General features: G+C 45.6%; 1 long non-coding RNA gene across 17 annotated transcripts in view; it reads left to right on the top strand.

Moving 5' to 3' along the window:
- The window catches only part of LOC137856699 (uncharacterized), a 110,566-nt gene that overhangs the window by 47,497 nt on the left and 39,687 nt on the right, over positions 1-23,382 (top strand). For 14 of the 17 annotated variants that reach the window (XR_011096708.1, XR_011096715.1, XR_011096711.1 and 11 more), the window contains exon 2: positions 6,762-6,932. The exons of 1 other annotated variant lie outside the window; for it this stretch is intronic. This is a non-coding gene — a long non-coding RNA (uncharacterized lncRNA). Of the gene's footprint in view, positions 1-6,761; positions 6,933-23,122; positions 23,272-23,382 lie in introns of all 17 variants that reach the window. 2 more of the 17 variants (XR_011096706.1, XR_011096704.1) reach the window with 1 other exon arrangement.

Here is a 23,382-nt window from a genome sequence, read left to right as displayed (position 1 = left end):
TGTGCTACCTGTAGCATTTTCTTTCCTTATGAAAGAGAGATACAATGAGTAGTAGCAGACGTCACTAATTCTTTTGCTATTTTTGCTTTTCTAATCGTGGTTTAATTTTTGAGTCTTTGAGATGGAGTCTTCTTCCTTCTTCAGTCTTTATGCAAAGAAAAAATATCTCAGTAGTAGATTTTCTAGTCGTCCAGCAAGGATGGTGAATGGTGGAAGCAGAAAGACAGTTTTGCTATGGTTGTGCCATCTAAGTAGAATCTATATCCAGGTTTTAAATCCTGGTCACTGCTTATAGCTGTTGTAGGCTTCTGATTTGTGGTCCTTACGGCAGTTAGCCTCCAGTAACTGATAAGGCTAAAGTGGGAAATTCCCCGTTGTCCACCCAACCACTCAGCTGCAGGCACAGCTCCACAGGAGGAACAGTAGCTTGGGTGATGTGGCTTAGCTACCACCATTGACACTACAGTATAGGAAGAAGATAGTGTGACTGATGTGAAACCGTTAGGATGCAGGAGAGTTTCAGTGAAGGAGGAAAAAAAAAAAAGCCAGCACAAGACAGAAAATCCATGCAGAACCATGGCGTATTCTCCGTGTGCCCACTGTCACCAGTCAGAAGAGCAGAAAACAAGCAGAGCATCTGTCTTCCTGTCTTCTGAACCAGAATTTTGTCTTTTATAAAACTGATTTTACTTGTTTTTAAACCAGTTCAACTGTTAAAATAGTGTGAATCAAGTGGAAACCGTAGGAAAACTTTGAACAAATCTTCATGAAGTTGTCCTGCAGGGAAGGGCAAAGCCTGAGTGTCCAGAGGTCGATTGTTCCTGTTTTTACCCTCCAGTATCTTCTTATTTCTTTAGTCTTCCTTCCATGCCAAGTAGTGTTGGAAGTGGCAGGGGTACCACCTGTGGCCTAATGTCCCTGGAGCTCAGACTTTCTCTGTCCCATACAGCTGAGCCTTGGATAATCAGATTTCATTTGTGGATGAAGAGTAAACTTACCTTCCATGTTCCTCCTTTGTATGCAACCTATTAAAAGCTTCATTGTCTTAAAAGAAAGATTCTGGGCTGAGGGAGAGCTGTGCCATTTTGGAAACATCTTTTTTATTCTTGTTGGGGCTGGGATCAGCATTCATCTCTTAAGGCTGCATTTCGTGTCGAGGGAGGCAGCCTGGATTCCCATGGCTTGAAAGGGACAGAGCATCTGTGGGGTGGGACCTCCCCACTCAGTGTCCCCTTGTGCTTTCCAAGTGCTTGGCATTCCATACAAATTACAGCCCTTTGTGGTACCGAATACTGGGCTATTTTAACCAATTGGAGGGGTGGTGGTGCTGGGGGGAATATAATAGGCTGAGAAGTATTTTCTTACTATGCTGGCTGGTTTGTTTCGGCTTCCATCCCGCAACGAGGTCCAAAGGCATGGACTCTGTAGAGGTCTCCTCTACTATCACATCCTGACGTGTAAAACCCACCGTCAGCCGTTGCACCTCAACATAGCTGAACTGAACAGCACAAGGGAAAGGAGCTTGCAGCTATAAATCCCCAAATGCTGATATGCAAATGAGTTGCTGAGCAATAAACAGGTGCTAGGGTTGGTTTCAGGTAGAGTGATTATTAAATCGCAGGTAGCTTGAATCCAGTAGGTGTGGAAAGAGCAAATACGGAAATAGCTTCCCAAATGAAAAAAGAAAATGAAGTTTACATTAGGGAGACAATAAGCAAAGTGTTGACTTCAAGAATCCCATTTTCAGAAGGCTGTGAAAAGTGTCGGGAGAAGAGTCCAGAGATCAAAAGGAGACAAAAATGTTAACAGATCTTCCTGAGAACAAGAATGTGGCAGCGGGAGGCTTGTTAGAGCCTTCTAGGGTGACAGCATGGAGGGGAGAGAGACATACATACTCCAGAAGGTAATCTAAAGAAATTGGCCCTCCCAGTGTAAAGCAAAAAGAGCTGAGAGCTGGCAGTAAGCACCAGTGAGCCCCGGGGAGCTACTAAACAGCTGTATTGCATATATTGTTTTTAAGATTTGTTTTCTCAGAATAGTTTGGTTATAATTTCTGTCCAGATTGTGTAGATCGAGGCTGCTTGCACTGAGGGGTAGAAAACAAATAGCATCCTCGGACCGAAGTATTTTTAGTTAGAACATGAGTCTGTATACAGAAAATGATCTGTGGATCCAAATTATTTTTCTGACATAAGAAACTGCTTCTTTAACATCCAGCTTTCCAAAGCTACAGTGAATTCTCACAGCTTTGCCCGCAGTTTATCCATCCACGCATCTCTCCATCCACATACAACCAGCACGAGGCACAGACACACACTCAGGTGAGTGGCGTTTGCTTAGCACTAGTGCAGGAAGGTGCAGTGGGAAGGCACTACGTGGAATGATTTCAGGAATCTGCCAAGAATAACTGTTATTGATTATGAATGCTGAATATGCAGACAGCGCATATAGAGCAGAAAGCAGCCTTGCCTTTGTTTTTGCTGTTCTATTTATTTCGTTCATTTCCATGCGTGCTAAGTCCTAACAAACACAGGATTTATTCGGAAGAAATCCCCAAGGAGTTCTTTTATTCTGGGGGAAGAGCAAGCTCCTCAGTCTTAGGGTAAAAACATATTAGAGGGAGGAGAAAGTAATTGGGGAAAAGTAGGTGTTTTCCAAAGGTATGCTGATTTGGGAGTTGAAAGAGGAAAAGAATTTGCTGGAGTCTTGTGAGAAACAAACACCTCTTGGGATAATCCAGACTAATAACCCTCTCTTTTACACTGTTAATAAATGTCTTCCTGCATTCTTAATGTGCCACGTTTCCTGATACTAATGATGTGGGTAATTTTTTCCTCTCAAATGTCTAATTTGAGTTAAACTTACTATTCAATAAAAGCTCATTTCTCCCCTGAAGATGCAAAGGGACACAACAAGAAACAGTTCTGTATTTTGAAAGTCTTTGAAGGCCGTTTTGGTGTACCCCTAGTAATTTGATAAAATAGTGAGTTACATTTCACCTCTGACTTTTGACAAGCTTCTTGGTGTAAAATATCAATTCAGCAGCTGTGCTACCAGCACTGGCAATATTGAGCTGAAAGAAACCTCTCCCACTAGGCGCAGCGAAGGGCCCTGAGGAAGCTCAAAGCATTCGTGTGCTCTGAGCTGTATCTCAGCTCCAACTCGTGTCCTACCCACGTTTGGCTGATGCCTGTGCTTTTGGACGCTCAGGAGCAAGGAGCTTGGAGGTGCCTCCCCGTGTTTGGGCCCACGTGGGACAGAGGCAGCATGTCGGCGCAGAGGGGATGCTCTAAGCAAAAGTTAAAAACCTGTGGCTTGTGAGCATCTGCTCGTGGTTTGCAGAAGTCTGGGTGGTGTAGCTCTTTGCACCTGCTGCAGCGCAGTCAGGTAACTGCCCAGTTGTTAGTCTGCAGATTCCCTGTACTTCTCTCCAGACATGAGAAGAAAGAGCGACTGCTCCTGTAAATGCCCGTGGAGAAGAGTTGCTGCTTTCTTTAAAGGTGTGTCCCACATCTGAAATACCTGAAAATCCCCACTAATGAGTCCTAATATGCAAAGAGGGACTGGGGACAGGAGGAATACAAGTGGGCTCCCACCTCCCGAAGATGCTGCTTTTTTAAAGAGCCAAAGATCCATATAGGTTGGGAGACAGAGAAGGAATATTTTCTTTGCCGTGGAAATCTGTAGGGCCCATCCATATTAACTCAGACAGTTGGCAAGAAAACACACTCTCAAAGGTTGCTTCTGTTGAACTTGATAGAAAGTGTGTCCCTGATTTCAGTGGGACCTAGTTCAGGCCCTAATCTGGTAAAGAAATAACTGTGACCTGACCGTTTTCCCTTCTGTCCCCCTGCTTTTGGCTCTTCTGCCCACCACGGTGTTTATGCTTTCTCAAGCTGGGCTGGTTTGATTGCAGCAGCATAGACAGAGTGCGTGTGCCTCCAACCCAGAGAGCTCTCTCAGCAGAGAGCAGGCATTGTGCTGCAGCTTTCTGCTCAGGCAGCTCCTCCAATTATTAAGGGAATAGCCTCAAAGAATCTAAGGAATCACAGATATTCTGGGGGAAAAAATCTGTTGGCTGAAAGTGCCTGCATAAAAAAAGAGAAGAATGAACTAGCATCTTGATTCAACACGTCTGTTATATCAATCATTTACCCTGAGTGGGTAGCAGAGATATGATCTAATAGGTGCAGGATTCTTAGTTCCTGTTAGGAGCTGAGCATGCCTTTGGTGTGAAATCAGAATGTTTTTATATTGGCTTATTCGCCAAACATTTTTATCAGCTAATTTCGGTGGTAATGTGGCAAGAAGCATGGAGTGCTGTTATGTTTCAGACCATATACATTTCTTTAAGATCTAGCTCTCTTACAGGGCTTTATAGTATATATTCTCTACAAATTTCAAGCCTTGTGTTTTCTAGTGATAGGCTAATTTTCTTCCTGTGTTGCCCGGGCTCAGGTTCATATTGATATGTCATCCCTTTCCTTTGAGAAAGTGCTAGCACATGTACAGCTAATGGCAGTGCAGTCATCCTCACAACTTCTCTCACATTCCAGAAAGAAAAAAGGAAGAGATAAATTGGAATCAAATGGCAAACGCCATCATCTGCTCTAGAAATCAGTGGGATACTACTCGCAGTGATAAGCAGCTGGATCAATATCCCCACTGATATTTAGGCATCGAACTACCCATGGATTTCACCGGGAATTCAGACACTTAATTAGGATTTAGTTTGAATCTCTCTGTGCACCTGGCTCTGTGCCCGGTATGAGGTGTTAGCAGGATCAGCCCCCTCAGCTCATATGCTCAAATCTGCCATGATCCTTCTGTAGGCAAGCCCATGTGCTCCCCGGTGACTTCAGTGGAGTCATGAGAGCCTGGAGGCTGCTCCTGTGGAGCTCGTTTCAGAATCCAAGTCTAAGTTTTATTACGAACAGGGAGCTTTCCATCTTTCTTTGGTCTGTGCAGTGATGTCTCTACCTCCGAGGCATCACAAAAAGAATAATTGGGCTAGGTTAGCAAAATACAAGGCACAAGCAAGTCACTGTTTCAGCTATCAACTTGAAAAGGCCGAGACACTGAGGCTCCTTCAAGCTTGGTACCTTTCTCCTCCCTGGATGCAGAAACAATTAGTGTTATCCGTAGGCAGTGCAGACAGCATTAGGCCAGTGTGAACGTTTCCATTGGGATAGGTTTGGAGTGATTGGAGTGACTGGCCTTGCTCAAGAAGCAAAATCATAACTAATGTGTCCCATGTAGGAAGCAGATAGCTCTTAATGCCAGGCTAGCCTATCATTCCTGTTTTCTTGCTGTCTAGGACCAGAAAATAATTTCCCTGTAGGCCAATTTCCCTATAGCTGAAATTGCATTTGGCAGTGGGAGCAGTATAGAAGAACTGAGTTCTGAGTCCTTTGCCTTTATAGTTCTGACAGCCCTAATTTGGTGCTGAGAGAAGGTACAAAGAATACAGGTAAAAAGCATAGAGAGGCAAATCTGACAGTGTTTTCCACATCGATCACTGTTGTCAACTTCTATTGTGTCTGCGTTGACCCTAGCAAATCATTCCATGTGTTTCCTGTAGCACTCACCATTGCAAAATGCGTATGACTAAATGCTAAAGCTGGTCTAAAAGCTATGATCTGCACGGTGTGATCCTAAAAACCATGTCTGCCCTTGCATCTGGTTGTTTTGCAAAATATATAAGGAGGCAAATGAGTTCCACCTTCTAAGTTGTCCAGCTCAGCCTGAAGAATCGACAGCTTCACTGTTACTCATTGCTTCACCCAGCTTTGTGCCATCTGCAAACTTCAGCAGCAGCAGTACCCCTTCTTCTGAACTCTGATAACATTCTTGAGTGGCACTGGCCACAGTGAGGTATATCCCTGTGCCCTAATTTTTGGTGCTGCCAGACAACGTCCTGTGCCCCTTTGGACTAGATTTCCCATCTGGAGTGGTTTCTGGGCCATATTCAAGCCATAGACTGGGTTCTGAATCAGTATTTGCAAAGCACCTGTTTAAAATTGGCGTTTTGTGAAGTGTACCCTGCAGATCTTCCTGATTTATTTTGTCAGCTCCACTGCTTTTTACCAAACAAATCTATGGTCATGAAAACATTTAAAGCATTTAAGACTTGTATTCTGTTACATCGAGAGGATTGATACTATTTGGGCTGCTAGCCTTTAGCTTTAGAACTGATTTCATCTCATCACTATTTTATAATAGTCTTACCTGGAACTGATGCTGTGTTGACTGTTTCCTATTTAGTCACGATTCCCTTCTTTTAGAGAAATTCTGGTCCATAATTTATTTATTTTTTTTGCAAATCCCCGGTTTTTATGAGATTTCTTAAATAAAAACTGAAAAGCTGAGAGCTCCTTGGCCAACTCTTCAAGATTCTAAAGTGAAAATTATCTCACATCTGAATCCAGGTATAAGAAAGATATAATCCAGGGTATAATCCAGGTATAATCCAGGTATGAGAAAGTATGATGATTAATGTTAGCAGGAGCCAGGGAGGGAGTGGGCGTGTGTATACCCACAGAAACTCAGAAATGCATCACGTAACAGTGGGCATTGTACCCACGGAGTATTTTGTGGGTTCAGCACTGAGTTGCTGGGCTGAGATCTTTGCCTGCATGCATCATCTCTAGGTTTGAGGGCTGTAACAAGCCCTGCAGTAGCTGCAGGAGGACCAGGGAGCTGTCTCCATGTATAAGAACCCTGCATAACGTACTGTTTTCTGCTCCACATCCAGAACTCAGAAGGGCTCCAGTGGAAGATGTTAAAGCCTTGACCTGTTTCCACGAGGCTTCCTTGTGTCCCTCCTTGTGTCTCGGATTTAAAAGAACTGTGTATAAGACTGACTATGTCCACACTGAAGTGAAGCTATCTTTAAATGCCTCCAAAGCTTGGAAACCCAAGGTTGTCCTGAGGTAAGAGGCCATAGAAGAGAGAATTCTTTCCCTTATTTTCTCTGCTTTGGCAGTGTTTACCAGCTCACCCTTTGAATTCTGAGACTTAGAAGTTCAACTCTTCTGCTGGGTAGCTCTTTCTGCAAACAATATGAACCCAAACAGCAGATTAATCTCCAAGCGGTTAATGAGTATTTCTAAAGGAGATGACTGAGAGAAAGGTGCATTATCTTTCTAAAGAAAAAAAGGAAAAGCCCACTCAGCAATTACTTTTCAAGGCAAACATTTAGGCGGTTTGCCAGAAAAATGTAAAATGCTGTCCATCAACGTCAGCTGCAACGCGCATCTTGCTCTTGCAGCTTGTCCCAGCGACTTCTTTCAAGCCTTTGAGTAAAACTTAGAAAAAGTTGTATTTCAAGGAATTGCCCTGGAAATCTTTGATTCATTGCTGGTGTTCGGGATTTGTGAGAGGTACTATAATTACATATGTTATTACTCTTGCAATATTTTGTATTACGTTACTGCATGTTTATAGACCAAAACTTTATAGACAGATAGAACGCAGCCTGAGAAGGAGGGGAGACGTAAATCAAGGTATAAAACTGCCCTGAATAATATTTTATGTTTCACTATATTGACCTGGAATTACAGGATAAAGACATTTTCCACTGCTGCAGTTTTTTTTCTTTCCTATTTCATCTGTGTGTCTGCTTCAGGCTTGTTGGAGTTCTTCATTAAGTCCAGAATCTGTATCAAATGAGCTGTAGTGTGCTGCAGCACATAAAGGTTTCAAAGCAACAATTACTCTATTATTTCAGCAGAGATTACCTGTTTGAAATGAAACCCACACTGAATCCTTTCTGACCTGGTCCTTATTGTGATACTGATAACGAGCCACACTTTCCAGTCTTTATCTTACCTCCTACCGGGCAATCTTTTCTTCTGGAGCTTAATTCTGCTAATAGCACCCTTGACTGGTTGCCAGACAACAAACACAAGCAGGTGAAAAATGAATGGCTCCAGTCTGACCGGTGATAACTGCTGGTGGCTTTTTATTCTCAGAATTCCCTCCAAAACACACGGGTTCACTGGTGGACAATCAATTACATTCCTTATATGCTTCTCCCTCCTTCAGACTGGTTATTCTTTGAAAGAAATTGTGATGATCTTTTCTACAGTTTCAGATTCTCCTTTTTTTCCCTCTTCCAAACAACAGTAAATAGTCATTCCAGATGGTGGAAATTACTTTTAAATTAAAGCAGTTAATACAGGGAATGTATGCTTATCTAATTCCCCCATTTTAAGTGGTAAGGATGCGATGGAAATGGCTAAAACTGATGTGCAGTGAAGGTATGCAAAATAGTTTGAGATTGTAAAATGCTTTTTTTTTGCTCCCTTTTCTGATTTACTGTCCATGAAAATGAATTATAGACTCGTGAAGAAAACAGAAGTTTTTATTTGCTGAACTCAATAGGCTGCTTTCTGGGGACTTGAACTCTGCAAAGTGCTGAAAAAAAGATTACTGCATTCCACTGACAATTTTTCTGTTTGAACCAAATGGGAGGGATGACAGCGAGCTGTGCTCTGCCTTTCTGCTTCCTAGAGAAAATCTCAGGACTGTTCATTGTTCCTCCGCTGTCTGTAGAAGTCAGACCCTGCAGCACATGCTTAAAATCTTTTGCTAAATTATGTATTGGAGCCTGGATTTAGCTTCACCCTGCTCCTCCTAAAACAAGTCAGTGCAGAAGGTATTTAGCACCTTGCAGGTTTGGGCCGTGTATGAATCAAAGTTGTTATCCTAAGGAAAGTGGTGTAAAGGGACATTGCTCCACTTCAGTCAGTGGACAGGCATGAATTTCCACCAGCTGAATATTCGATGAGGACTCACTGTTTTTTTCCAAAGGGATTTTGCAGTTACCATTGGAGTGTTTGATTATAAGGCAACTAGTTAGTGCTAAGGGGGAATATGGTTGGCTTGGCTGGAAAATATAAAAGTATCCACTGTTCCTTCAGGGAAATCATTTTAATAGATAACAGCATGTTGTACAATGTTTCATCAGTGATATTTAGATCTAAATTAGGAGCAGTTGTGAGATGGGTTGCCGATTTTCTTGTGATAAAAGGGAAATAGTTCAAGAAATATAGACCAGATGTTATCTTAATCCAATCCTCATGTACAAGAGCACACTATGAGACAGTAATAATAGTCCCCTCTACCTGTTTCTAATTTTCCTCCTCTGAAACACCCCCTGTGAAAAATAGATTAAACCAACACATCATTTATGAATCGGCACTGGGCGGGTTTGAGTTTGTGTGGAATGCAGCGTGCGCGGCGCAGAGCAGAGGGTGCAGCCGCCAGGTTTTGATGCATGTTTCAAAATGCTGGTTTGACAGTACCGTTTAAGACAGCAGCTCTCCGTGATTTAAAAGGAGAGTAGCCAGTTTGGGTTTGAATCAGGCTTTCGGTTCAGCATATCCCTACACAGTTTCAAATTTGTCATCAGTGTTTCTAGGCAGTATATGTTATCCAATCCTCAGCAGACCCCAAAAGAGGGGGTTGATCCTCAGCTGCTGTAAATCAACACTGATCCATTGATTTAGATGGAACTACACTGATTTGTACCATCGCATGGTCTGGACAAAGTGTATTAACTTTCCCCAGGAAAATCCTTCACAACAAAAAGCTCCATTCACAGTCCTGGTGGATAAACAGTAACTAATGTGTCTCTGTTCTCGTAATAATGTTTAATACCTGCATCATTTCCTACTTGCTGGGGCCGTTGAAACATTACTCTTTGCTTTGACGTAAGAAGTCGAGTGCTGCGCGTTTGTAATAGTTGGGACAGCTTTTGCCATAACTCTCTGCCAGAGCTACAATATTTAGCTTGAATATCCACGGCTCCTGGCATCGATATGCCAAGGAGGCATCTGGGCAGCTCGATAGGGAGACAAGACTCCCCTTTTCCTTGGGGAAACACAGCAATACGAAAATAACTCATTCAGCACTACCCAGAACTGCAGGAATCACCGTTTTGTGGTTGTTCACTAGAAAGAGCTGTTAGGATAGCAATCGTACCAGCAACAGCGTTAATAAGACTGCTGCATCTAGAGTAGAGCCTTCGCAGTTCGGACTATTCCAAACTGTTTTTCAAGCTCAGTCCTGTTTTCCAAATCGGATATTTTCATATTTCTGTGGACAGAGGAAACGAGAGCAGGCGATGAGACGATTAATCTTCGGAGACTGCCCACACAACTGGCTGTCTACTGCAAGGGCTGTGCGAGGACGGAACCAAAGATTTCCTTATGAAACAAACTCCTTTGCTTTTCATTTATTTTTAAAAGTGATGTGTAGCACTTCAAATGGGTTCGCCCCTCTGTTGTGTGTGTTTTTTTGTTTTTTTTTGCAACAACTTTGAAGATAAATGGGCAACGTTTTGCTAGAGAGAATGGCCGTGATGGGCCAGAAGAGGCTGTAGGCTCACACTGCAGAGCTGGAATCTCCTGGATTCCTGTAAAAGGTTCCTAATCTGGCTGTGCATGAGTGATGTATAAACACACAGGAGAAAAAGCGCTCAGTGTTTCTGTAAGAGAGAAATTTTAAAATGTTTATCCAACAAGTGTCATTTTTTAATATTGTGTCTGTACCCCAAAGCCCTACGCATCTTTTGAGGGTCCACTTTTGTTCGATTCTCTACAGATGTGTGCACTGAAATTCTCCAAGTCAGACAGTGTGGTAAGATGAGACAGGTGAATCTACAGGAACAGAAGGGGTGGGATCACAAAGGAACGGCACAAGAAGATGCAAAATAGGGTCTGAGTTGTCACATGTCCCAGACTGCCCACATCAATGGCAGAGCTGTCACTGGGAGAAGAGTGCTTCAGAAATACAAATGGAAAACTCGATGGATTAAGGCAGTTAAGATGAGAAAATAAAATGAGCGGAAGAAAAATGTGGAGTGGTTGAAAATAGTTAGAGAAGAGAGGATCTATGGGGCAGACAACCTGTAGGCTGGGAAGGCCTGAAACACCGCAGCACAGAGATGAAAACACACCTAATGAAAATGCAAAGTGCAGCTTTGAGATCTCGGTGCTAAAAGGCACTGATGGTGGTGGCAGTGGGGTACGTAGGTTAATACTGAAAGCGTGTTATTAGTAATGACCAAAGACCTTTAGCCTCCTGTCCAAAATCCTTTTTTACTGTATGGAACGGGAGAGTAAACTCTATCATGTTGGGCTATTTAGTAAGCTATTAGTGCATTCATCTTTTCATCATTTGACAGGTGGAAGTAGTAGTCCAGCTTTTAGTTTTAATTATAAGGGATTCCAGATGTAGAATAGGACATAAATTAAAACCAGATCTACTCATATGTCTTTTCAAAGTAAGCCAACTTCAAGGTATCTGCTTTTCATTTCAAAATGTTATTAAAGCTATTACTAAGAAATTCATAGTCTTAGCATGCTCCAATAATTGACACCTTTAAAGTGACTAAACAGATTTAGAGTGTGCAGAAAAGTAAATTTGTCTTAGAGAATGACTCTAATCATCCATTTACATATAATGGACAAATCAGGGTTTGTGTTGGGGAAGGCTGGGCGAGCTCTCTGTCTCGATGGCTCTCGGGCTGCTCCTCCGGGCCGGCCTGGCTGCCGGGTGTCAGCCTGTCCCCGGGCTTTGCTACTATGCAAGGGAAGAGAAGGAATGAAGGCCTGACCCAGAGCCAGGGAAAGTCCATGGGAGGCTTTTGATGAGCTTTCCGTCACAGCCTCCTCCTCTCTTGTTGACTTTAGCTGTGTTGTGTTATGTCGAAAGTGGCATTTTTTTAAAAAAAAAGCAAATTAAATCCAGAACCTTTTTTTTTTTTTTTTTGGTGATAGTGTCCTTAAAGCCCTAACCGTGTAAAGAAACCTGCAGATTCCTTTCAAAAAGCCTTTCTTTCCTCCAGACCTATTTATCTAGTGATACGTTACAGCCATGCAAATATGCTGTACATCTGACTTCATAAAAAGTCTGAGGTTTCCAATAATTAGAATGATAGCTGGCAAGGCTGATAAATTAGAGAAATAACTTGTTTGGTGTAAACTGAGCCTGTTTCTGAGGCAGAAATGTTAGGCTTTTATCCTCTGGAGTGTGATTGAAAGGGTGAGAAGTTAATTTGGCAGCTTCGCTTCTATGGTTTCATAATGTTTCTCCTCCCCCCTCCCCTCAGCTTCAGGGAAGGACTGTGATTTCAGTACTTTGCGCCTGCCCTCATACAAGGCAAGAGCATGACCCGAAACGAAACCCCTCTCCCCAGGGCACATCCTGAGCAGTAACAGCTTGGCTCAAGTGTTTCTTATGAACAGCCGTCCAGAGCACTTGATCTAAATCATGCCATTTCCTTCACAGTATGGCACAGTTAACAAGTCAGTGCATCAACACAATCTGCAGATGGCAGTTCAAAAGGTGCACGTTCCCCAGCAAGATAAAGGGCAATGAGTTCCATGGGTTAGCTCATTACTTGGATTCAGCCAGGGGGCTCCGCAGGGGTGTGAGGGAGGAAAAAGGGGGCAGGCGAACCTTGAGAAAAGTGTGCGGACACAAGGGAAGGCAGCGCCGCGAGGAGCACGGCGTGGACGCGAAGCGCAGACAGCTTGCGGGGAATGGCTTCCTTCCGAGGTGCCTCGCGTCGCCTCCGCAACGCGAGAGGGTAAGGAGAGTGGAAACGGGGCCCTGCGCTCCTGCATTTTCCTACGAGGCCTGGCCAGCACAGTGCCGGGTGCTGAGCAAAGCCCCGCCAGGTAGGAGAGGAGAGGGAGCCACCAGCCAGGGCCCGGCGCTCGCGGCTGCTCCGCATCCTGCTGGGGCACGAGCTCTGGAGCGTCGCACGAGGGCTTCTGGAGAGCGGCGCGCGCTCCTGCCCAAATTGCATTAGAGCTAAGCGTCCAGTGAAGAATCGCTGAGACATATTGGTCCTTTCGACTTCAAAACGAGCTTAAATTGGAACCATATTGCTGGAATACTTCTTAGCTAACATTTATATTACTTCGGTTACCAAATCCAGACTAAGTCCCAGGACTCGGCAGGGGAGGACATAATATATTAGGAAGTAAGATGGGGGTGTGCACTCCTGGCCTCCTATTTTATATAAATGTACAAAAAGGTTCCTCACACTAGCAAGGAAATGACTACAAGGCCCTAAAATGCCGATTTCCAGCGGCAAACGAGGGAAGTCCCCTGCCCCTCCTCCCCTCCCTGCCCTGGCCATTCTGTGCGTGCCATGCCTTGGGGATAGTTTGGGTTACTTGGAGCAAGGCCGTTGCATAGAAGCTCAGGTATCCGAGCAGATAATTATACACATATAGCTAGATACAGCAAAGGTCTCAGTGAATTGTCAGAGGATGAGATACATCTCGGGAGACCGAACAAGCCTCCCCTATCCTGATCTTTGTAAACGAATCTCTTTGGGAACTATCAAGATGGTGCTTTACCACGATTTGCGCCGCCGAGGAAAGAGGAACTCTTCCAAGCCGTTTGTTGTCCAGGTCGTATCAAAAGCTGGCGAGTGAAGATTTGTTTTTTTTCTTTTTTTCTGTGCCGATGTCGGGCTGAATGCGCCGAGAGGCGCTAACACATCTGCTGCTTCCCTGAGTTCCTGCAGTCAAGTTCAAGGCAGGTTAGGCAAGAGAGGAACAGTGCCCCCCCCCTCTTCCCCTCTCCTTAACTTCAAATCTACAAAGGCTGACTTTGTGGTGAACTCCCTGCTCCACATCCCGAATCTTTGGGAGAAAGGGTGCTAAAACTGGGAAGGGCAGATCCTGAGTGGCTGCTGGGCAGAGGTGTTTTGAACCACGTTCAGTCCTTGTGCAATCTGATTGATTCAGTAGAGCTGTGCCAGAGAGAAATTTGGCTTTAGGCTCTTGGATGCTGTGTCGTGTTTCTTTATTTAACTTATCTAACAGGTGCTTAGCAACAGCATCTTCCACTGGTTTCTCCAGAAATAATCCCTAGTTTCTTTCATCAGCCTTTCTTTAATACCCTTCCAAGCTGTGCTGGGTTTAAAACCGAGCCAAGACTTCAGGCTGTGCCACACCGGGACATGCAGGTACGCAGCACTTCTACCAGGCCCTGCAACCATCCCTTACAGCACTGCCTGGTAGTTGTTGCTTTTCTCACTTCGCTGAGACAAACCGAGGATCTTTAGCTGTGAGTCTCGGATTTTTCTGGCTTCGCTGACTTCAGACTTAAACTAAAGCAGCTGAAGAGGGTAAGGAGTTGAACTTCCTTCATTAGAAAAGGTCCTCTTTGTGCTGAGATCGGCAGAAAACGAGCGACCCCAAAGGTTTCAGGCCCGAGCTGGCAGGCAGCAGCGACGCAGGTTGCTCACAGCTGGCGCAGAGCACAGCTCGCCGTGGTGGAGGGCTTCATTCACGGGATCTACACAACCCCAGCTTGCCTGATCTCTCATCTCCGTGGCCGTGAGCTGAGGGCTTGCAGGGAAAGTGTTGCTCTTGTGTTTGGCTACTTTGCTTCCTTTCGTTACACCTCAAGTTCAGCCGGGTGAAGTACACCTGCCGAACAAACGCGTGCGACTTATGGCAAGGATTATATTTATATATATAGCAGCAAACAGACCTCGGTGGATTAAGTCCCTTCCATCCTTACGTTGCTGTGATTTTCCTCCTAATGATGGATGTCAGGGATGAGCATGGTGTGTTCCTGTAGTTCTCCCTGATCAGCACGCTCGTGTTTCTTGGAATGACAGTGGCAGTGCCTGGAGGGGTGCTGAAGCAGAAGCCCAGCCCCTCCCGGTTCCTTAGTCCCCCAGAAAGCATCCTGCATCTTTATCCTGGAGCATCAGCACAGGGAGGCCCCAAGGATGGGGACTGCGGTGTGCCAATAACCCTATACTGAGACAGAAATAAAGGGATTGATCCCACATGGGCAGCAGCAGCAGAGCTGGCACACAACCCTAGGTCTCCTGCCTCCCAGTCCCGTTGTGAAACCACTCCGTTCCTTCAGCTGGGTCCCCAGGCTCTGTTCTCAGTGCTGTGCTTTCCCTGCCCCTGGTGGAAACGCCAGGACTGGGCTTTGCAGACTCCCTGCAACTCTATCCCTTCGGACTGTAATTGATTTGGGGTCGGGTGGTGGTGTAACATAACCCCGGTGGAATCTGTTGGTGAAGTTTATGGCCATTCAGTAAAAAAGAGAAAAAAAAAAAACAGTCTGGGGAGAATACAGAGGGCGAGCAGGAACTGTACTGGGGTTGAGTTCTGAGATCTGAAGCTGTGCTTTGCAGCACAAGGAGCAAACCTCGTACAGGTCTTGGGTATGGAGAAATCCTCTACCAGCTCTCGCACCACGCTCTTGCTCAGCCTACCTATGGCAGCCTGTGGGTATACTGAAGAACCTACAGAGCTTGTCCCCAGCTCTGGTTAGTCTTTAAACCAGTATGGAAAGGCAGAGAACTGTAAGATTCTTCAAAAATAAATTTAAATAAAAGAGAGGGAGGAGAAAAAAAAAAAAAGAATTGCCACTTTGCTTGCCCTGTGTTGCCTGGCTGTGTCGCTGTAGGAGGTCTCTGAACTTCTGCCTCTCCTCACCTGAATTCCCAGGGCTCCTGTGTAGCTGAGGAAGATCTTCCAGTGTGACTCACGGGTCCCTCGAGGTGGTGCAGGCAGCTTCATGTTATTTGTAGATTTGAATATCTGATTTTGGATTGAAAGCCTTGGAATGAACAAGAAAGATCTCCATTGACAGCACCGGATTTTCTGGTTCGATACATTCAGCTGGGGTGATGGAGGTGACAGGCCAAGCAATTGTTCTTTCTGTGACAAAAGCGTCCCTTTCCCCAGGTTTTGTAGACGTTTGCAGATACCCTTCCAAGTGCAAAGGATTTCTGGAGAAGATTTCTTTCCTAGCTGGTGGCTTTCTCCTATGAGATGCACTGAAAATGCCAGCAGCGTGACATGATAGGCGTTATGCAACAAGCGTTACGTGCGAGCTTTGTGATAAGCAAGTAATATCTACCAACAGCTAGAAAAAAATGGGCACAGAACAACTGAGCACAGAATCCAAGCGTGAAGTTGTTGCTGCCGTGGCTGCTGTCTTGGATCTGCCGTTCCAGGAGGCCGCGAGGCAGCCAGGTCTCACTCCAGCCCACGGGCAGCCCGCTCCCATCCCTCTGGGCAGCAGTCCTCACGCACAACACGCTCTAAGGGGTGCCTGTTGAGAGCCACCCTGCTGCTGCCAGGAGTGGAAATCCCTCTGCCATGTGCAAGGGAGGTGTGAGGAAGCGAAAGAAGCAGTGGAGGAGGGAGAGGTTTGGCCTTTAAGCGCTTTAAGCCCCAAGTAAGGAGGGATAGGGGTGATATACATCAGCCACTCAGGCACCCTGGGAGACCTCAGGTCCTCGATTACTCCCCTGCAGCACTTTTATTTTTTTTTCCTGTGCCTCTCAGATGCTCCTCCAGCTGGTACAAACACGGGGAGATTTCCTGAGGAAGGGAAAGGGCAGGGGAAGATGCTTTTGTCCCTCGGTTACCACGACCCTGGGCAGCACGTGCTGTGGGTCAGATGCTCCCTGTACACTCAGCACCCTGCTGATTCCTTTCCCAGGGACTGACCTGGTCCCCTGCTCTGTGAAGTCCCTGTCCTGCACCCTTCATACTCTAGGACTCCAGCACGGAGCCACCTTTGGGGTGATTTCCCTGCTCTGCTGTGGGGTCTGGGTGTTGGCTCCCCATAATGCTCTGTGCTGGGTTAACCCCATTCTGCTGAGTGGAAAACTCGACGTAGCAAGGTTGGAAACAGCCAACCTGCAGTGAAAAATAACCTCTTATATAAACGGACAGACAGTAAATGAAAACAGCAACAGGGCCTTCTGAATTACCCTACAGCTTTCGTAACAGAGCTTATCATTTTCGCCTGCACTTAGTGGGACACTTAGCACATCTGTGGAATGCGGCTTCTTTGCCATGAAGCTCTACCAGATTCTTCCACGGGGGTGATAATTTTTTAAAGAACAAATAGTGAAGCTCCATGAGAAAACAGGAAACTCCATGAATTTTTTACAGTGAAGTTTTTTCCACTAGGGAAACATCCGTATTTTACAGTTTGCAAAATGTGTGGGACTGTAAACTGTAAAACCACGCCGAGAACCACAACTGCTTTGTACTTTAGAATAAACATAAAAGCAATTTCTCCAGAAAAAAAAAAAAGGACTGTATTTTTAAAGGTGAATATCTGTAGGGTTAATACAAGCTGTTGGTCTGTCCTTGGAAACTGAAGAATAATGCTTTAAAAAGGAGGAGACACAGAACGTGGGGAGTCTGTTGTGACTGAATGGTCTCTGCAGTGTGTGCTCAGCTGGATCAGCCACAGTGGAGCTGCACCAGGATGCGAAATGTTCCCAGCCTGTCAGCCTCGGGCTCCTCGTTTGTCCCAGAGGTGAGGGGACAGGAGAGATGGTGCAGAGGGAAGGCAGATGATGGAGAAGGCTCTGAAGAGCCTCAGGCAACAAGCGGTGAGCAGGGAAGGGCTCGTCCTTTATTCTCTCAGCTCCTTGGGGGTGCTGCAGGAGTGACCACAGCCAAGGCTTTGAGCCAAAGCTCAGCCTCACCGTGCTGGCCTTGTCATTCGTGGTGCAGGGCGCCAACACCTGCCAGCCGGTGTGTCCCCTTGTGCAGGACCTGGCACATCTTTCGAGTTGCCCAGCTGGGAGATGCACACGTGGCAGGACGGTGGGTTTTAGCAGGCCCTTTGTGCCATGGGCCAGCACGTCACAGGATGCCAGGAGGTATTGCTCTGCTGCTGGGCAGGCTGTAAGGGCAAGCAGCAGATACCTACTGTCCCTGGAGAGCTGGCAGTTCCACTGCTGCTTCAGTGGGGTGTTTTTTGCTGCCCTTTCCCAGCAGCAGCAAGCAGCAGCTATCTTGCTGTCCTCTCCAGCAGGAGCACCAAACCCGATTATCCACAGCTCTTTTCCCCTTTCCCTTCCTCCCTGGCTTTCAACCCCATCTCTTTTTCCAGGCGAGAGGGGCCAGTCCCTGGCATGGCCTCCTTTACTGTGACAACATTCATCTGCGTGGCAGATGACACTGTCTCTGACTCATAATTTGATAATGACGTCCTGTTTATCAAACTTTCTCCTGCCATTTCGTATGGATAGGAATTTCCTTTTCCGTGTGCTGCTCAGCCCCAGTGCTGTTGAGCAGCGCAATGTGCCGGTCCGCTGCTTGTTTACAGCTGCCTTTCATCTTCAATTATTCACTGTATTGTCGTGGTGGGTAACTGACTGATTCCTGTATCCAGGCCAAATCCTGCTTCTTTGGTTCATGTGAGTAATCTAAGAAAATCTGACGCTGTTCCTTGATCTGTCTGGGAATGCTTGCATGACAAGTGCTCCCCGGGCATTGCACCCAGGAGCAGGAGCTCAGTGCTGAGGCTGAGACCCATCTTCCTTCCATTGCACAGGCTCAGGACAAACACACCAGCCCCAGAGTGCGACTCTAGCTCGAGCAAGCCATCCTGGTCACGGCCAGCTGCACAGCATTACTTTTTACAGGGCACTGGTACACGATGTGGAGTGCAGCAGCTGCCTTCCCGTTTTCAGGGGGGGTAAGAGAAGGCCTCGGGCCGTTCCAGTTCCACAGCGCTCCAGAAAAGGGCAGCTAGGATTGGAAACACGAAGTGAAAAGCATGCCCACTTCTCTGCAGCTGTCATCGTTAGCACAAACAGCTTGGTGCTGCCAGAGCTGCTGGGCTACCCGCTGCTGAGAGTTATTTTGTCTAACATCTCTGCCCTGCTCTGCTGGCACCACTATTTCCTTTGGATGCCTTCATTGAGCTGAGCTACAGAGCACCGACATGGCTTGTCTCAGGATGGTGCTGCAGGCTCTCCATTTTTGCTATTTTCACAGAATCACAGAATCACAGAATTTCTAGGTTGGAAGAGACCTCAAGATCATCGAGTCCAACCTCTGACCTAACACTAACAGTCCTCCACTAAACCATATCACGTATTTGTGTGTGCTTGAAGGGCCCTTGATATGACCACTCTGCACAAAGCTCCGAATGTGGACCAAGGTGCTGCAGAGGTGACAAATGTGAATTTAGAATAATTAATTTCTCTCTGAAATGTGCCACTGCCACTTCCACAGGGGGCTCACCACCTGAGAGCGGAGGGCTGGCCCGTGGTACAAGCGTTTCCTTTGGACTTGGGAGGTGTGTGTTCAGCTTTCTGCCCTGTTACAGACTTTGTGTGAACCTCAGTAAGTCACTTTGCCTCTCTGTGACTGAGTGTCATGCGTAAAATAGCGGTAAGAGCCTTTCATTGCTAAGGCACATAATGAATTAAAGGAAAGTTAAGTCAGCCATTATAATGCAGAGGGCCCAATAAGAGGAGTATCTGCCCTGAGGCCGTGAACAGTTTGGAAAGAACTGAAGCAATGAATGAGGTACTTTAGGTTTGGGGATGAATGGGGCAGAGGAATGGGGAAGATGGGCAGGGCAGGGAGCTGGGGTTGCTGGAAAGGATTTGGCAGAGGTGGAAGGAACAGGGAGGTGTCATATGTCATAAGTCATATGGAGGGGAGAGCAAAATGCTGTAGATGACCCTACACTGTTTGTCCCTGGGATCTGTCTTTGTCTTGATTTTTTTTTTTCTTGGTTTACTTGCATTGTCTTGAACAAAGTCCTAATGGTCTGCTTTTATGAAATCTAAGTCCACGACAACTCAGATTTTACATAAATATAAAAATCTGGGGACGTGAACTGGCGGTGTCTGGGTAGAGCAGTGGGATTTCAGTTTCGGATGTTGTGCAGTGCTTGTAAGCACAGTTACAACCCAGACAGCAGTAGCAGTCCTGACAATTGAGATCTCTGGGGCCTAAACCAGAGCAGTGTGGCTGAGCTCTGGCCACCTGGGCTGCGACGCCAAGGCACTCTGCTACCAACTATTCCTTCGGTCACCTGTGTGAGCCCTGTCCCTTCCAGCTTTAGCAGTCTTTTCCAGCCTAGGGGAGGTCAAGCGTAGCATCAGCCTTTCAGCAAGGGAACTCCAGAACTGTAATGCAAATGTTCACATGAGTAAATTATTAAAAAAAAAAATGGGCACCTGCATAAAAATGACCTACTTGGGAAGAGTCAACATGGCTCCTGCAAAGGGAAGTCCCATCTTACAAAGATCTTGAAGGTTTTATCGAAGAATCAATGAAAAAGTGAACAACATTGATGCAATGGATGTAATTTGTTTGTGTTTTCTAAAAGACTCTACTCCAAATTTCCCACAAAGGGCTTTTAAGGAAATGTAGCGACCATGGGACAGCAGAGGAGCTCGTTGGATGGATAAAGAGCCAGCTGAAAACAACAGGATACAGAGAGAGGAAATAAATGGTCAGCTCTCGTGGTCAGCAAAGTTCATCAGGGGAGTCCTGAGCTGGGACCAGTGCCATTCTGCACATCCAAAGGGGTCAGGGGAGGAGAGGAGGAGCAGTGAGAGAATCTGGTGGTAAGGCAGGATTTAATTGGGGGAAGGTGTGCTAGGATTGCCGTGTGGAGCCAGGAGCTTTAGGTGAGGAGCCTTGCTACTCAGGAGAAAGATGCACTGATCACTAGTTTTCTTCTTCTGCAGAAATGTCAGTTCAATGCTCAACAGCACTCAAAAGAAAAAAAAAAAGTATGTTATGGATTACTAGGAAGGGAGGGGAGATGAAAAGATCCTTACAGCACCATATAAATGCACTTGCTGCCTGCTCGTTCAGTCTGGTATTCAATTCTGGTCCCTCATCTGGAAACAAAACAGAACTAGAAAAGCTTCAGAGAAGGCCGGGGCTGATAAATGTCGGGGGTGGTGTTGGTTCTCATTAACGCAGCAAAGCTGAGAAGGCTGATGTGGGGCACTTTGATGGGGATCAGCTGTTCGTGTGGCAGTACAAGAGCCACAGGGCAATGGGGGGCTTGTGCAGCTAAGGGGGGGTCTGTTCAAACCAGACACTAGAGATGGGGCTTTTATCTTTGGAGCTGTGTCAGAGCATGTGTAGATGGCAAAAATAGGTTTCAGGGGAGATGGTAAAGTGTTTCTAAACAGAAGAAGCCATGAAATCCACTGGGCTGAGCAGAGGTGTAAGCTCGAAGAGTGTTCAGGCAAGTGAATTGCCCTGTTCTTACTCTCTCAGGGTGTCTCCTTAGCATCATTACTTGGAAAAGGACAGGGATTTGAAAATCATGAAAGGAAAAGGCTCTGGCCCAGTGTAATGATCCTCACGTTCTCACCTGTGTGTGCTTCAAACATCACAGACATCTGACATTCACACTCACACCTGTGTTTTACTTTAGCAGGGCAAGGTCTAATCTCTGTCCTGGGGACGCAGTTCAGCTCTGGACCTTAAATTCAAAACAGCATTTACTTTTTGCTCTTCCTATGGAGAACCCCGGAAAGAAGTTCAAAAGAATACTCTCCCTGAGAATATTCCTGAAATAATATTTTCCTGATGCACAAGGATGTGCTAAGAAGATTTGGAGAGACTTTGGTAGACAAAACTGTACCGGTTTGCTCATCTGTAAAACCCGATAATCCGCCTAATGATGGCTCTCCTCACTGAAGATGTGATACCAGCATAACCTAGCTGACTTCCCATCCCCACCTGCGTTGTTTTTACTTCCCAGTTTAACCAGTAAGTGGCCAACTTCGTTAGGCAAAGTCAGCCTGTTCTTGAAGTGCATAACATAGCCTCCTTAAACAAGTGCCTCCTTACCTGGGAAGATGAAAACAGTACACCTTGAAGCTAAATGAAAGAGATTATTTCCTGTCCAGGCTTGCTGACATCCACTGTCTTTACCTAGGAAACAGATTCAGAACAGTTGACAATACCTGCTGGTTGTAAGGAGCCTTTGGTGAACTCAGTACAGTTTCAGCTGGCAGGTCCTTGAGGATGCTCAGTGCTTCCACACCTCTGGTAAAAAGGTCAATAAAAGGCTTAAAGAGGGCTTGCTGAAGTGCAAAGGAATTGCTCCCTTCCAAACCCGAGCTGAATTCTGACACTACACAGACCTTATAGAGAGGATGCTCAGAGGCTGGAGCCCCTCTGCTGAGGGAGCTGGGGGGGTTCGGCCTGGAGAAGGGAATTTCAAATTTCTTCTAAGCAATAACAAGTAAGGATGGAGAGAAAATCAGTAGGAGCAGATCGATATGCTTTTTTTACAAGGAAGACATTTTATTAAGAATCATCCCCAATTCTCGTCCAGCAAATTATTAACTTTCCACCTGAAATATTCAAGTAATAAGTGTCTGAGTTGTTTTTGCTGGAACTTTGGAGTACCAGGGACATCAGCAAGTTTTATAAGCTGGATGTATAAGAGACAACATCACTTTAATTAACTGGAGTATGCCATTTAGGTCCTGCCAATGTTGCTTACTGGAGAATGAGAGGTGAAGCCTTTTCCATACCAAGAATCTTTATTTTGCCTTTCTTCTGTATCTAGAGTGGATGTCACCTATCAGGCTTCCAGACGAACAGGGAACTTTGTGGCTGGTTTTACCAGGAGGGCTTAGGCCATCTGAGGAGAAAAATTCTGTAAGAAAATTCTAATTTTGATCATTTGTCACTGTGAATACATTCACACATATATCATCATCAAAACATCCAAGCTGCTGCTGTCTTGAGAAGGAAGTTTAACAACCATTGTAACACATGGGAGCATGCAGAGGAGTATGTTTGTGATTTATAATCTCTGGAAGAAGAAGAAGCTGACTTGTAGCGTGACTGTTGCTCTTAGCAATGTGCTAGACACAAAATCTCCCAGAGCCTTCTCTCAGCTCTCTGCACTTGTTCATCTACAGTCACACTGCAGGTTCTTGTATAACTTACAGATCTGGAGGAGATGCCCTTGGAGTTTTGTTTTATTTTCTTAAATTAATATTCCTGCTATTTCTACCACCACCATGCACCCCTCCCTCCCTCCCACCAAAAAAAAAAGATTTACCCTCCCCATCTGGGGTTTGAATATCTTTTGAGTATCTCAACAACTTCCCATGTCTTTTCAACACTCCTCCCTAATACCTCATTACAGAGTTGGTGGCAAAGTATTTTCTTTCATCATCTCATTCATTTACTTTACAGAAAGTACCTCGAGTGCTTTGTAAGGATATATCCCTAGGCTTCTAGGATGGGTTTTTCTCTTTGACCTTCTCACAGCCCTGGGGCATTCACCACCTATTTTGTGGTTGTGATAGGTTATCTGAGGAGACAAGGAACTCGGATCCAGCCATAAAGATGTTTCTGTAGGCACTGCTATCCGACAGACCTCAACTCTGTATGGATACACGAGATGCAGAAGGAGAATCCATGTGGACAACACATCTTGAACTACAATTACCATATGGTAAATAGTCATTCTTTATTGTCTTGTCAACAGTCAAGGAACCTGCTCTGATGTGGAGGCTTGGGGTATTGCTGACAGAGCTAATGGATGAATCTTGGGGGAGTACTCCTT

This window comes from Anas acuta, chromosome 5 (genome assembly GCF_963932015.1).
Source record: "Anas acuta chromosome 5, bAnaAcu1.1, whole genome shotgun sequence".
Taxonomy (NCBI): domain Eukaryota; kingdom Metazoa; phylum Chordata; class Aves; order Anseriformes; family Anatidae; genus Anas; species Anas acuta.
Note: the sequence above shows the minus strand (reverse complement) of the source record. Positions and strands in the feature narration are given on the sequence as shown.